This window comes from Grammomys surdaster, unplaced genomic scaffold, assembly GCF_004785775.1.
Source record: "Grammomys surdaster isolate TR1022 unplaced genomic scaffold, NIH_TR_1.0 333, whole genome shotgun sequence".
Taxonomy (NCBI): domain Eukaryota; kingdom Metazoa; phylum Chordata; class Mammalia; order Rodentia; family Muridae; genus Grammomys; species Grammomys surdaster.
This window is the reverse complement of record NW_021604752.1, coordinates 624,367-638,570: the sequence shown is the minus strand read 5'-3', so window position 1 is coordinate 638,570 and position 14,204 is coordinate 624,367. Positions and strand designations below refer to the sequence as shown.

Genomic DNA, 14,204 nt, shown 5'->3' with positions numbered 1-14,204 from the left:
GCTGTCTTCCTCTGCTGTGTTACTAGCGGACGGGAGATGGATACAGAGAATAAAGCTGTAGGAAAGCTGCCCTCAGACATAGCAAGTTAAAACTTAGGAGGAAAAAAAATCCATCTTCAGCCTGCAAGGGGCTGAACGCAGACCCTGGCCCGGATGGGGGCCATTGTTGGGAAACGTGAGATAGAACCATTGACCACTGTACAATGTGAGGGAGAGAATTGGCTGCTTCCATCCTTGACACGAGTGCTCCAGGAAGGCTGATATTCTACACAGAAGAACAAACAACAAAAGCAGCCTCCCCAGGTTCCTGCAGTATCAGCAGCAAAGGTGAAGTCCAGGAGTGGAGAAAATGAAGAAAAAAAAAAACTCACTTGGCCGGGAAGAACATTCAACTCACAAAACCTTCTTCTGCCTCCTCCTCTTTCCCTCTCTACGCCGAGTTCAGAAATCCCATAACCTGCAAACCCTCCGTTCCCAACGCTGGATACTTAACCACAGCACCAGATTGCTCTGGAGCATTCTTTGAAATATGTTGTGCCTCTTGAAAGATAAATCTTACTTGGCTCAGTGTTTGCCAGTACCTCACAGAAGACAAGGCCCAAGTGGATATTTAAAGAACAGGCCTCAGCTTGGGTCGGAGTGAAGCATGCCTCTGACGTTTACATAACCACACCAGAAAGGACCTGAGTTTGTGTGCTTCCCCAATGGGAAGGGTGAGGTAGGTACTGAGCTTCCCTAGGAAGTGACTGTGCCTGTTTTGGGGGACCCTGGGGAGAAGCTTGAATAGGCTTTGTGATTAAGAGGATCAGGGAGGAACTACTCCTTGGGCACATTAATTGGTGGGCAAGAGGGTGAGTCAGCTTCACCCCCCTAAATTGGCCACAGTAACTATAAATAAAAACAGAAAACCCAGTTGAGTTTTGCTTAATTTTTCCTCATTAAATTCAAAGAATGATAACCCAGCTTGTGAGTCACATCAGTTGACACCCCATTCTTGCTGAGAGTTGGCATGTTTAAGCAGGAAAATACAGACTAATGATCTCATACCCCAAGAAAAGGGCAATGGCAAATATATATCTATTGCTAGATATATTGATGTCTAGTTTGTGTTGTCTGTTTTATATTTACCATAGTGACATAATAAATGGGAAAGACTTCATTCCAAAGTACGATGTTTGGTATTTAATGGTAATATTAAAAGGGATGGTTTCTTTAGGGTACTGCGTTTTAAATATTTCCCACGTGTTAGTATTTTTTCTGCTTACAGGAAAAATCCACCTCATAAAATGATGCTTTGATTTTTACATACACGTATAAAAACAGAATCACTGAACTGATTATTTTTAGTATTCTTTTAATAGGCTGCACACCACTGCCTAGAAATACCCATTTTACAGTAGGTTATGTCACACAAGGAAATGGAAAGCCACTTAATTTGCAGACTGGTGAGAGATTTGCAGGTTAACTGACCTGAGACCACCATCTTAACTGCTGTGAAAAATGTGTATATTGCTCATTTCCAAGGCGTGGCTCACACAGCTTTCCTGCAAACCCTCTTGGTGTTGCTAGCTTAATGTCTTTAAAAAAAAAAATTGAGAGAGGAGAAAGAAAGAGAGGGGGGGAGGGAGAGAAAGAGAGACAGATAGTGATAGTTGCAGGGTGCGCTAACATATGTGCATTAGGAGGCCAGTAGAAGCAGTCAGTTCCCTCTCAGTTAGAGTTATTTGTGGCATGCCTGGCTTGTTGTGTGGAGACTGGAGATCCAAACTCCTGTCCTCACTATTGCATGGAAATTGCTATTAGCCTCTGAGCCTTTTTTCCAGCCCCTAGAGAATGAGCTTTCATGATATTCTCTATCTTGTTGGTAGTTATTTGGGGCTTTTACTTATAAAGCAGTGGTGAGTCACGTGAAGTGAGATACTCAGTCTTGTTCCACCTGGATGTTATCCTGGGCATTTAAGAAATACTTTTTAATAAGTTAAGAAATGCCAACATGCAGACACAGGCATTTGAGTCATTAGAAAAATCAGGGGAGAATTGCTTATACATTTAATGGCTTCAGTATTCCACATAGCTACTCACTGGTATTAAAGTGAAGGACTCAGTCAAACCTTCGAATGCCCAAGCTCATTCTGTATCGTGGTGTTGACTGAGTTCCTTGGCCAGAATCTCTGAGCAAAAATCCTGACAGTTACAGGCCATAGTCTGGGCTGATGTAAAGACTGAAAGCTGGTTTGAACTTGGGTCTCGCATGTACAGAAATTCTCAGACACCTGGCTGAATCAGAATGAAGAGCTGCGGGACTTGCAGGGATAGTGTACTGCGCTTACTAAAGGACATTCTCTCTAACTTGTTGTAATTTGATACTAGCAAGCTTTAGAAGAGGTTTTGTATTCTTCTAAGATAATTAACATCTTCCAAAGAAAGGAATAGGAGAATTACTAGACAGCTTTTTCTTCACCTGTCTCTGTGTGACTGGTGTTTGTTTCTTTGTTTGTTTGGTTGGTTTTAACAGTAGCTTGTACTCTTAGATCTTTGTAAAAGCTTTACAGCATTTTCGCATGAGACTTTCCTCCAAAGCTCTTTATTTTTGTCTATATCTTCAGTATTAACGGTCGTGCAGTCCTGCAAACATTTTCCTGTGTAAAAAAATCACCAGAGACAGTAGTAAACCTAGTAAGGCTGTTGTTAGAGACGCAAAAAAAAAATTTAGGGGATTATTTAGTGGCACTGAAGGTTTAGTACTGCCAGTTTGACACTTCGAAATACTTACACTGTTTCAGGCTAAGGCAATAGGGGTGTGTGTGCATGAAAGTGTGCGCACACACGTGTCCCTGTCTCTGTGTTGTTAGCACTTGGTAAACACTGAAGAAACTGTTCAGTTTCAGACAGACTTTTACATGCTTAGGAAAGGAAAGGAAATGGAGTTCTGGCTTTCAGTCAGTAATTACCAGTCACCTCTTCTGTGCCAGGTTCTGTCTATGAACCTTAGAGGTGATGCTGAACTAAAGCGGACGAGGTCCTTGCTCTCACAGCTTACAAGCAGAACTGGGAAATAGATCTGAACATTAACAGTCACACGAAGGAATGTGTCTTTAGAAACAGAGGAAAATACAATCAATCAGGGAAGAATTTCCCCTTCTGTGGAGCCACATGACCCATGGATGTACCAAGTCTGAAGACAGAGAAACCCACACTGGTCACCTGTGCCAGGACGTGGGATATTGGCAGGGGTCACAGCATCATCCTTCCAGAACCTGTCGGCATTCAGCTCCACTGGATGTGTGTGTATCAAGTAATCTGTACTTGTATTCTGTGTGTGTGTTTGGAGTAAACTCCTTGCATGACACCCCGTTGGCTCGCTCAAGTGACAGTGAAGTAGGACCAGAAGTTGAAGAACAATGTCATCTTTTATACAAGAAAACAAATTCTTTATGTTTGTTTCCTCTCTGTGCACGTTGTGTTTACTATGGAGACCTGGCAGGGTTTGAGCCACAGGCTCGGCAGCTGAGTGGCTCCCACAGAAGCCTCCAGAGGCTGCCAGTGCATACGGAATGAACCAAACCCAGAGCATTACATGAGTGTCATGGAAAAACCCCAAAGTCCTGTCTCCTCAGCACCTCAGCGAAAGTTCAGGACACACCTCTGAAGCAGGAAAGGCTCCTGGAACGCCCTCCGGTCTCAACCTCTCGCCATGACACAAGCAGGGCTATTTTGTTAATACTTGCAGTTGCCAGTACATATTTCATAGCTAACAATGGGGTGTTTGTGTGGCTTTCGTTTTCACTTTGACCAGTGAGGGAAGTGGAACACAATGGGGGCAGTGCAGAGCTGGGAACAGGACACGTTTTTCTTTAGGATTCCCAGGGCTGCGTACGTGGAAAATGCCAGGGCCAAAACAAACACGAGATCTCGTCCAGATCCCTCTGTTGCTCATTCTCGGTGGTAATAAAACATGACTGAGTCACCGTCCGATAGGCTGACTCTGCTCACAGTCAGGGTGGCCGTCGATGACCACTGGATGAGTTTCTCCCATGTACAAAAGAGGAGGAATTCTGCACTGTATAGAAAACCCCTGTAGGTGGGTCTGCATATGTGCGCATATACTGACGAGATGCATCTGTGAGTGTTCTCCTTGTCCCTAAAGATAGGCATTCATTTGCCCACATAAGGCCAGGTCCTTCCTAAGTGGTGACTGTTTTGAATTAGTTCTAGACAAAAGTAGGTAAGCTGTAATGCTCCTGCCTGGGGAATATTTTATTTGAAAGAAAGGATTGGCTTTCTTTCAAGTCTACTGTACATATTTGGCCAGCATGTCCTATCCAGGTGTGGTGTCTGTGGAGACTACTTGTCTCCTGGCTTTTTATACCTTGTCATAAACATTGGATATGGTGTCACTAGATCTCAGAAGCCTGAGATAAAGACCTCACATGTTAAGGTTGCAGAGACCAGGTGCTTTAGCGAAGCCTTGCAAGTGGTGGTTCCCTGGGCCTCCAGAAGATGACAGAATGTTCCTGTCTCTTACCTTTAACATTCCTATGGGAATACACTTCAGTGCCGTGTCAGGAAATGATCCAAAACCTTATGTAATAAAACAACTTCCTCTTCACAAGCTTGCCTGGCCTGAAGGTATTATTTCCATATCCAGACTGTGAGGCACTGTCCTTGGAAAGGAATGTAAAACAATGTTTCTATAACTAGGATTCTTGTGTCCTTTATAGTTCTTTAGCTGTGTGAACTTCTTGTTTGCAGCTGTCACAACCACCGAATGAGGGAGAGGAGGTATTTTGTCTGCACTTTAATAATCTCATAGTATAAGTCAAGATACATTAATGAAATTTTGTAACATTTGGCTTAATTGTTCTTCCATTCAGTTCACATTTTGCACAGGGTGAATAAATCAGTGAGGCCCAGATTTTCCAGTACCTAAATAATGAATCCCAGCTCGGGGCTTCTTGTACGCGTGTTTACAGGGCGGCCCCAACCTCCTTTTCTCTCCTCATCACCAGTCGGACACATCAGTTTGTAGGACTGATTATCTAATGTCACTAAATGTTCTGTTGTTCGTTGAGCTTGCTTCCCAACTCCCTATTTTCACAATAAGTCACTGGGTACATTTCCAACTCCTCCCCCTGCGCAGCCTGCATCATGGCATCAGTTGTGAGCACCTGGACACAGATTTCGTCTTATCATCTCACTTTGCTTTGTCCCTTCTGATAATAACTCGAGCCTCTCGAGCCCCAACAGAGTAACGTTTCTATTGCGAATGTCTGTCTGGGTGTCCATTAACCTTCGGACTTTGTCCTTCCTGATTCATGATCACAAACTCTCATCCATGACCCTAACTTGTACACTTACGTTTCCTGTGTGCTGTGTCTTTATTTAAAGATTAAGATTTCTCAAGGCCTTGGGTGAAACCATGATACCTTAAGAAATGGCTGGTGATAATAACCTTTACTGTAGGTCCTTTGGCTTGGTCCATGAGGGTGCTTGAGAAAGTTGATGGAGGTAGTGTTTCTGTCTATCTCTACAGGTCTCTCGAGAATTAAGGTTTGTTTTCTAAATGATGATGCTATAATACTGGATTCCCAGCTGACCTTTGACCCGACTACTATTTTTCTCAAGTCTGTGTCTCAGTGATATCCTTGGCTGAGACCACCCTTTTATCTACCCCAGCTTTCAACTCTCCGTTCTTTAGGGATTGACATGGAAAGTGAGTGGTATTGCTGGGCCTGGTGTCTGCCAGGGTGCTGATGGCTTTTAAATCCCTCGTAACTATGAAGGTTAGACTTGACAGTTAGCTGTGGAGGAATAGCCTACCTTCTCATCTTGGGGAAATGAAAGAAGGGGAAAGCGTGGGTGAATGTACTTTAATGCTGCTCATGTGTTTATTCTGAAGGCTTGGCAGAGTCTAAAAATGGGGCTGTAAATTTAACAGCTCAACCATAAAAAAAAAAAAATCCCAAAATAAGGAATGAGAAGCTCTACGGCTTCTAGGTTTGGATAGCGGCATAAAATTCCAGATTTATCCTCTTCTGCCATTTGATTTTTTTTTTAATTTTTAAAACTCCTTGTTTTTCTTTTTCCCACTTCTGTTTTGATTAATTGCATCGTAAAGGTTACCCGTGCTCTGCAATGTGTTTTGCAAGTACTTGGTGGATATACTTCAGTTAATCGAGTTCATGGTGGCATTAAATACTGTCTGCACCTTGTGAAGGCTGGGTGATTTCAGTGAGGTAGGGACTGCACATGGTATCTGTTCTTGTGGGAAAACATGCTTCAGTGGGTTACTGGCACTGGGTCTGGAATGTGGCATTTAAAAGTACCTTTTTGCAATGGGAAAGAATCCTGTCAAGAATAAACAGTCTGACCTTGTTAAATGGGCCAAAGTCTGTCTGTAATCTAGTTCCAGAAAACTAGCTTTTACTAGTTTAGAAAAGGCAGATGGGGGCTGGGGGGAGAGACTGGAACCTTTGTAAAGGAAAGAAAAAGTTATTAGCAAGAATGTAAAGTGGATTCCTGAACTCAGGATCTTCACCCGCGCTCCTAAAAATGTCTTTACCTGGCTGTAAACTCCTCAACTTCTGAAGAGTGGGTGAAAGATCGACCCTCGGTTAGGCGGAGAAGCAAGTTTTCTTTTTTCCTGGAAAGACAAAACTGGCTTACAGGAGTGAACCATGAGAGCAGGCATGCAGTGTGGACCACTGTGGGAAAACAGCAAGCTCAAATTGCCCATGGCTCCAAAGTGCCCATAAGTCTGTGTCCCTGAGTTCTCCCCAAATACATCCACATACCCTGTGATCTGCCCATCCCATCACTATGCCATTTGTGTCCCCAAGCCATTAGATGCACACCCCAGCTCCCTCAGACTGGCCTCCCCTCCTCAACCTAATGAACTGGTCTTTAAGACTGCTCCTCACCTGTCTGAAATCAGCCCGATTCCTGGACCACTGAGTGTGGCCTCTCCTCCGTGCTTCTGATTTCCTGTACTGTGGTAGCTCTCGAGGTGTGATTCCATCTGCTTGGCCGTTGTCACCCATTTCGTTAGCATTGTGAAATACATTTCAACACTCAGCATACTGCACAAGCCCATGGTAAATGCGCAGAGAACGTTTGTAGAACATCTGTGGTGAAGTGAGTTCGTGTGGAGCACATGGAGCTCGCTGAGGTCTGGAAAGGCCTTCCATTATGCCCTTGCTTCCCTGAAAAGTGCCGCCACGCCTCTTATCTACCTGTAGCATCGGGATCCCAGCTTGTTCCATTAACTCTTGTTGCTAAAATCTAGTATTTAGATTTAAGCTGTGTCACAGAAATTTAAATTTTTCTTGATTATGTAGATACATGTCTGGTTGGATTGTCACAGACCATACTTGGATCTCAGTGAACTACTTCTAATCATAAACACTCCTGTCACTAAATGAGAAATTAATCAGTATTGTTTTAAGTTGGCAGACATTTCAGTGGAGTTAGAGACCAAATCTTATCTACACACACACACATTCACCCATGCTAGAGCTAGAGCTCAAATTTCACATGCTTGACAAGTATTCTACCCAGCGCACACATCCCAAAACATAACTTTAAGTATTTTACCAGTGGGCTTCTGGCAGTTTTTTTTTCAAAATATCTAAATTTTAGGGGCTGGATAAATGGTTTAGCACTTTTAAGAGCACTGGTTACTCTTCTGTAGAATCAGAGTTCTAGTCCCAGCACCGACATCTGTTTGTAACTTGGGTTCCAGGAAATCTGATACCCTCTTCAGGTCTCTATGGGCAATGAAATACATGCAGGCAAAATACCCATACACATAAAATTAAAAATTAAGGGAAAAATACATTCAAAATATAATTTTACAAACTGAAACACATGTTCATAAGCCTCTGTGATTGTAAAGTACATGGCAGTTGTGTCGCGTCACGACAGTTGGTATGGTCACGGCTCAAACAGGTCCTGGAGCTTGGTGACAAGTACCTTAGATCACTGAGCCAACTCCTCCTTTAAAACCCTTACGTTCCTTTAATCAATATTTTTAACCTGTGTTCTTTTTTTAAATTGGTAGCGTTATTTTGAGAGTTCAGTGTTCCAGATGGGTCAGTGTGGGTGAGTGAACTTTCATACCTTTTTCTGTTTTAACAGAGCTCTCTGGGGTTGTGGCTAGGGGAGAGTCTGTGATATATGTACAGGCCATTTGTAGGCTCCTTCAGCATTCCTTACTTACCTTTCTGCATTAGACTTACCTGAGGCATTTTCCACACCTTGCATCCAGTCTTTCTGTTCTTCGTCTTCCCTTCACTGTGCAAATGTTTGTGATGCTGCTACCTGGTCTTGGAATGAGCATTTGAGGTCTGTCTCTCTGTCTTTTTCTGTCTCTGTCTCTCTCTGTCTCCCTCTGTCTCCCTCTCCTTTCCCCCCTCCCTCCCTCCCTCCCTCCTTTCCTCCCTCTCCCTCTCCCTCTCTTTCTCCCTCTCCCTCTCCCTCTCCCTCCCCATTTCCCTTTCCTTCTCCCTCTCCCTCTTTCTCTTTCGAGTGCAGCAAACTTCTTTGAACTTGTTCATTCACCTCACTATCTTGGTGAAGTCATAAAAATAGTACTACCAAGATTGAATGAAGCAGGGGCCCATTCGTGAATTCGGTGTTCTCCAAAAGGATGTGTTTCACGCCCCTCTTCCCCCTTAATGAAATGCTTGTGAGCTCTCTGCTTCATCTCTTCCAGGTGTCTCTGGGTACCTCCTTTGTGCAGCCTTTTTGTGTCCACCCACTCATAAAGCATCCAAAATGATCTGACAGCAGTCAGTCTGGTATCTGCGGCCGTGGCTGTCAATTGTCTCTAGAGGCATTGACATCATCTGTCTTGCCCCAGGATTCCCTCTGAGCCTCCTGAGCCTCAGCCCTCATTCCCACCTGCTCCCTCAGATCTCTGCCTGTTGATGCTCCCTTGCTGTCTTCTCTGCCTGACTAATCCCCATGCACTCTCCCTTCTTGGACTCCGTTACTGGTGATCACCAAATCTGAGATGCTCAGATTTTTTAAGATATTGTTTGCGTGAGCATATATACTGTTACAGGTACAGAATAACAAATGCAATGTTTTCTAATTAGTGGGCATTCATTTCTTAATATAACAAAGAAGTCTGGAGATAGGTAATTCTACAGCTGGTGTAACTGGGTCAGTGATGTCATCTTGGATATTATAATCAAATACTGCGCTCTAAGCAGGATCTGAAACAGTGAGGGACTATGTGGAATTCATTATCTTTGTAATGACAGTCTTCCAGAAACTCACTTCCGACTTTAATTTGGGTTTCATCACCAACATACCTCTGCATAGCCCAGTCATGGTATAGAAACTCTTACTGCTACCTGAATAAAATCTGATTATCCTAGCCAGGAAATACAGGTGGCTGCTGGGTACATACCAATGGCAAGCCCTTCACTGGTCTGGAAGACTCCCAAAGCCACAGTACCTCTGTGTGGGTAGAAACTTTTGTTATTGCTTCCTCTCCAAGGCACATGGATTATTCAGTGATTTTTATAACGCATCATTTACTTTATTCTGTAAATGTTTCACAGATGTTGAACGCTTAGGTTGAAGATGAAGGCACCCTACGCCAACCAGAACTGACGTCCTTAGATTCTTCACTAGCCATAGCAATCAGCAAACGTTTGCTGAGCTTGAAAAATCTTAGGAGTGTTTTGCAGATGGTGCCTTCACACGGAAGTTCTGCACAGAAACGAAGCCTGGGTTTTAAAAACAGTGAGGTAGCACACTTTTTTAAAAATTATGAATTATTCTTTAGAAATAAGTGATTTTATTAATAGCCATGCAACTTATATTGTTGATTCAGTTCCTTAAATTAGTATGAATTGCATATATGAAGCATGCACATATATGTATATGTCGTCTGCATATCTTACCGAACTAAGTAAATCCGTGTGCATCTAGAAACAAGTACTTTTTCATCTTAGAAAGGCTTCTTGGGGGGGGGGAATTTCTGAGCCCTCACTTCAAGAATGAGGAAAAGATTGGATGGCAAAACAGGGATACGGGTGTGTTCTGCACACAACATATGTGTGTACAGGTTGACGAGCAAGGTTCCTGGAGAGCATGATCAGAACTGCTTGTTTGTGTTGTATCCAAACTCCAGCACACTGTGCTGAATGGGCTGGTGGGGAGATCTGTGTGTGTATGAAGAAACTGGGGATCTGGAGGCAGCTGGTGAGATGGGAGGGAGTCTGATCATGTCTCATAGTATATGTGTGTGCTATAAGGAATTCTCAAAGAACAGGTTTGTTTGTTTTTTTAGTTTCTGTTTTTTGTGTTTTAGTTACTGGCAGGGAGACTTGCATGAACATTGGTTTTTATGTGTTGTTGCTGCTATTGTTTTTGTTTCAAAACAAGGTCTCATCTATGATTGCAGCCCTGGCTGGCCTGGTCCTGTAGATCAGGGTGCCCTGAAACTCACAGAGATCTGCCCATCTCTGCCTGGAATTAAAGGCCTGTGCTGCTATACTCCGTGTCAAATCTGTGTTCAAGGGTGGGGTGTCTCCAGAGAGAGAGAGAGAAACCGGAGATAGTTAGATGTAAAATAAAGCAGGGCTAGTGAGGGAGGAACTGGGAAATGTCCCTTTAAATCAAGCATCTTTGACGCTAACTGTCTTTAATCATGCTGTTCTAGAAACCAAATAGACAAATGTCATCTTTACCGTTTTCACTAGCAGTATGCTGACTACACGTAGTAATTTCTCCTGATAAACTGGCTTTTCTGTTGAAAAGAAAGTGCTATTTTTATAGTCAAGAATCTGTATAATGTATCCCACTAGTTGTACAGTTCAGAATTGTTTAATATTAAAGGGACTATCAAAAAACACTTTAATTTAAAAAAAATTATTTAGTGTTGGGGTGGGACTTCCAGAGGTCAGAGGACAACTTAAAGAAGTCCCATTTTTCTTTCCACCATGTGCATCCTAGGTCTTAACAGCAGGTGCCCTACCTACTGAGCCATCTCAGGGAAAAGAGCTCAGAACTCTTTTTAAAATATATCCCTCCCCTGCCTGAAGACTTAAGTAACTGTTACTTTAATTCATTGGGCCTAAAGTAACATGATTATGTTGTGTTTAATTAGACACCTTGCTGTTTCTCTTTCTTTTTTAATCCCCATAGTCCAGTTTTTGCTAAAGTTGACAAATTATATAGCTCACATGTGGTCATTATATGACTAACCCTAATGAGTGCATACAGTCTAAACAGCCACAAAAGACTGTCATTTCCTCTTCATTAGACAACAAGCTCCTTGAGGGAAGAGCTGGGACATCCCATGCATTACACTCACCAACTAGTAATTGGTAAGAGGTGTACTTCTTGGGTGTTTGGAGCCGTCGTAAAAGTAGCGTGTACTCGGTATGGGCGTGTTTATGTGGCCTGGGTTCACCACAATCCGTCTTTCTTGGTTCGGCTCATCAATTCGTTTTTTTTTAATGTATTTATTTTATTTATATGAGTACACTGTAGCTGTCTTTAGACACAGCAGAAGAGGGCATCAGATCCCATTACAGGTGGTTGTGAGCCACCCTCTGTTTGCTAGGAATTGAACTCAGGACCTCTGGAAGAGCAGTCAGTGCTCTTAACCATTGAGCTATCTCTCCAGCCCCCTCCATTCAGTTTCTTAATAGTAACCTTAGATTCGTTTTTTAATGCTCCAAGTCTGGAGTTCAAAGTAGTATTCAAAAGGCTGAATAGGTAAAGAAAGGAACTGGTTCTTTCTCAGCCCTTTATAAGCTTTAGCTTTGCTTGAAGTTGTCTTTTGCTTTGACCTGCTTCCCTCACCGAACCTTAAAGGAACAGGTCTAAAACTCTCCGTTAGAGTTTGGGAACGTGGCTCAGGCAGAATGCTTGTCCATCATAGACAAGGCTTTGAGTTGTGCTGTAGTACAAAGGAGGGAAGTGTACACTGCTTATAAAAGTATGTTTAGTTTGAAGTTTTTAAGAACCAGAAGAACTGGCCTCAATGTTTGTATCCCTGCCTCCTGGCACCTGTAACATCATGTATTTACTGACTGCCACCTTCTTAGGCCACATGTTAAGTTAGGAAGGACTGAGAAGACATTGGGATTTGAAATGCTACAAACTTGATATTCTTCCCAGTGCATTGTGGGTAGGGGATGTATGTGCATTCTGTATCTCAATAGGTATCTGTGAATAGGTCACACTGTCCCAAGAGAATGTCCTCTTTTCTTTACACAGTGACTCTACTGATCTTGTTTTAGAATTTCCTCTCTTGTTTCTTCCTTCTTAACAGTGTTAATTTTTTCTCTTTTTCTTTTTTTTTTTAAATATGGAACCCTTCATGAATTTGTGTGTCATCCTTGCGCAGGGGCCATGCTAATCTTCTCTGTATTGTTCCAATTTTAGTATACGTGCTGCTGAAGCGAGCACGACAGCATTAACTTTGAAGTCTCAACTGATCCTAATATTCCTGAAATATATCCCCTTTTCTCTATGACCATTTTCAGCTATAGACAGAGAGGCAATTCTGTAAAATCTCACTTCGTCACAGAGACAATACAGTAGAGTGCAGTCAGGAAGCAGCCACTGACGAGTCAGCAGCTGAGTGACCTTCAGTGAATACTTCAGCTGCTCCGTGCCCAAATCTCCATTAAGGTGGCGAAAACACCAAAGTGTACCTTGTGGGTTTGGAGTGAGAACTAAACAAGTTCGTATATGAAAAGAAAATGTCCTCCATCGAGTGCAATAATTGAATTTTGTAGTAATGGTATTCCTCTTTGTACCTGCACATGAAGACAGGTAAGGAAATGAATGTAAACAATCAGCCCATTTTCTTACCAGCATCCTGTTAACTTAGATGACCACACATATTGGTAGGGTATCTTAAAGAGCCTGTTTCTTCATCATCATCATCATCATAATCATCACTCCTCAAAGGAAATATTTTCTAGTATTCTTACTAGAATACTAGAAAGAATTATTAGAATACTTTCTAGTAGTCTTAAAATTAGTGAATCCATACGTGGAAGGTATCTCCCATTATCTGTGTTATCTCAGCAGTACTAAAGTCTGTGTAGAAAATAGAATTAATTCTAAGCACCTTATCTCTTCACTTAACATAGGAAATTGGACACTCAAATCCAGATCGTTGGAGAATTTCCAACAGAGGAGCATGTTATTGTGAACAAACCATCAGCCTGTATTCAATCAAGCACAGTGTGACATGCCATCCTGTCTGTCCCTCTTCATGCCTCACGTTCACCTACTAGGCGAGTAGCTAAAGGTGGTGGTGGAGAATTGAGTTTGACTCCAACATAACAGCACTTGACCACCTAGAGAGTAAACCAGAGACCACAAGACAGTCATTTTCATACTGTGTTTCCGTGGGTAGAAGATGGACGACTGGTTGGTGACAGTTGGTAAATTATTAAAGCAGGGGCTGGAGAGATGTCTCAGTGGATAAAGCCCTGGCCTCCAGAGCATGAGGAGTTTCCAACTTTCACTCTCAGGACCCATATAAAACCAGAGAGATGACATCTGAGGGGCAGCCACATTCCCCAGGGCAGCTAGACTAGCCAGAACTGGTAGCCTCTAGGTTCTGTGAGACACCCTGCCTCAGTAACTAAAATGGAAAGCCATCTAGGAAGACACCCAAAGGCAAAAATGAGGCCTACACACACACACACACACACACACACAAATACAAATACAAACACAAACACAAACACAAAACATACCTGCATGCACACATACACACATGCAAGAAGAAAGTTTCCTTTCTGTAGTCTGAATAAGCACTTTAATCTTCTATGTGCGACCATGTTCTCTTGGGAATAAGTGGTAGATAATGTTGAAAAAAATGTATTTCCCAAGTAGAGTAGAGTCTTCTCTGGTGCATAAATGACTCACTATACCATGGATTAGGAATTAATGTCACAAATAGCACACATTTCTTAATATGTGTCGCATGAGAACTCTTCCAGTTACTAGACCTGCAAAGAATATAATTGAAAGAAATTCCTGAGGCTCTCAGCCCAGCCTTTATATAACCTGCACTGTCTTGTTTAGCTTTACTAAGTCTCTCAGGAATGTCCCATCTACAAAGAAGTTAGTACCTAAACCAACACTTTCCATTTGGTCTGCCGTTCTAAAGCCGTGTGTGTGTGTGTGTGTGTGTGTGTGTGTGTGTGTGTGTGTGTGTG

The 14,204-nt window shown here is 42.6% G+C and overlaps 1 protein-coding gene and 1 non-coding gene across 2 annotated transcripts in view; one reads left to right on the top strand and one right to left on the bottom strand.

Annotated features, from left to right (window-relative positions):
* Cdk6 (cyclin dependent kinase 6) overlaps positions 1–14,204 on the top strand; it is a 165,658-nt gene that overhangs the window by 81,403 nt on the left and 70,051 nt on the right. The gene's annotated exons all lie outside the window — the stretch shown is intronic.
* On the bottom strand, positions 12,326–12,432 carry LOC114630208. The gene has a single exon (XR_003712783.1). It is a non-coding gene; the product is annotated as a U6 spliceosomal RNA (small nuclear RNA).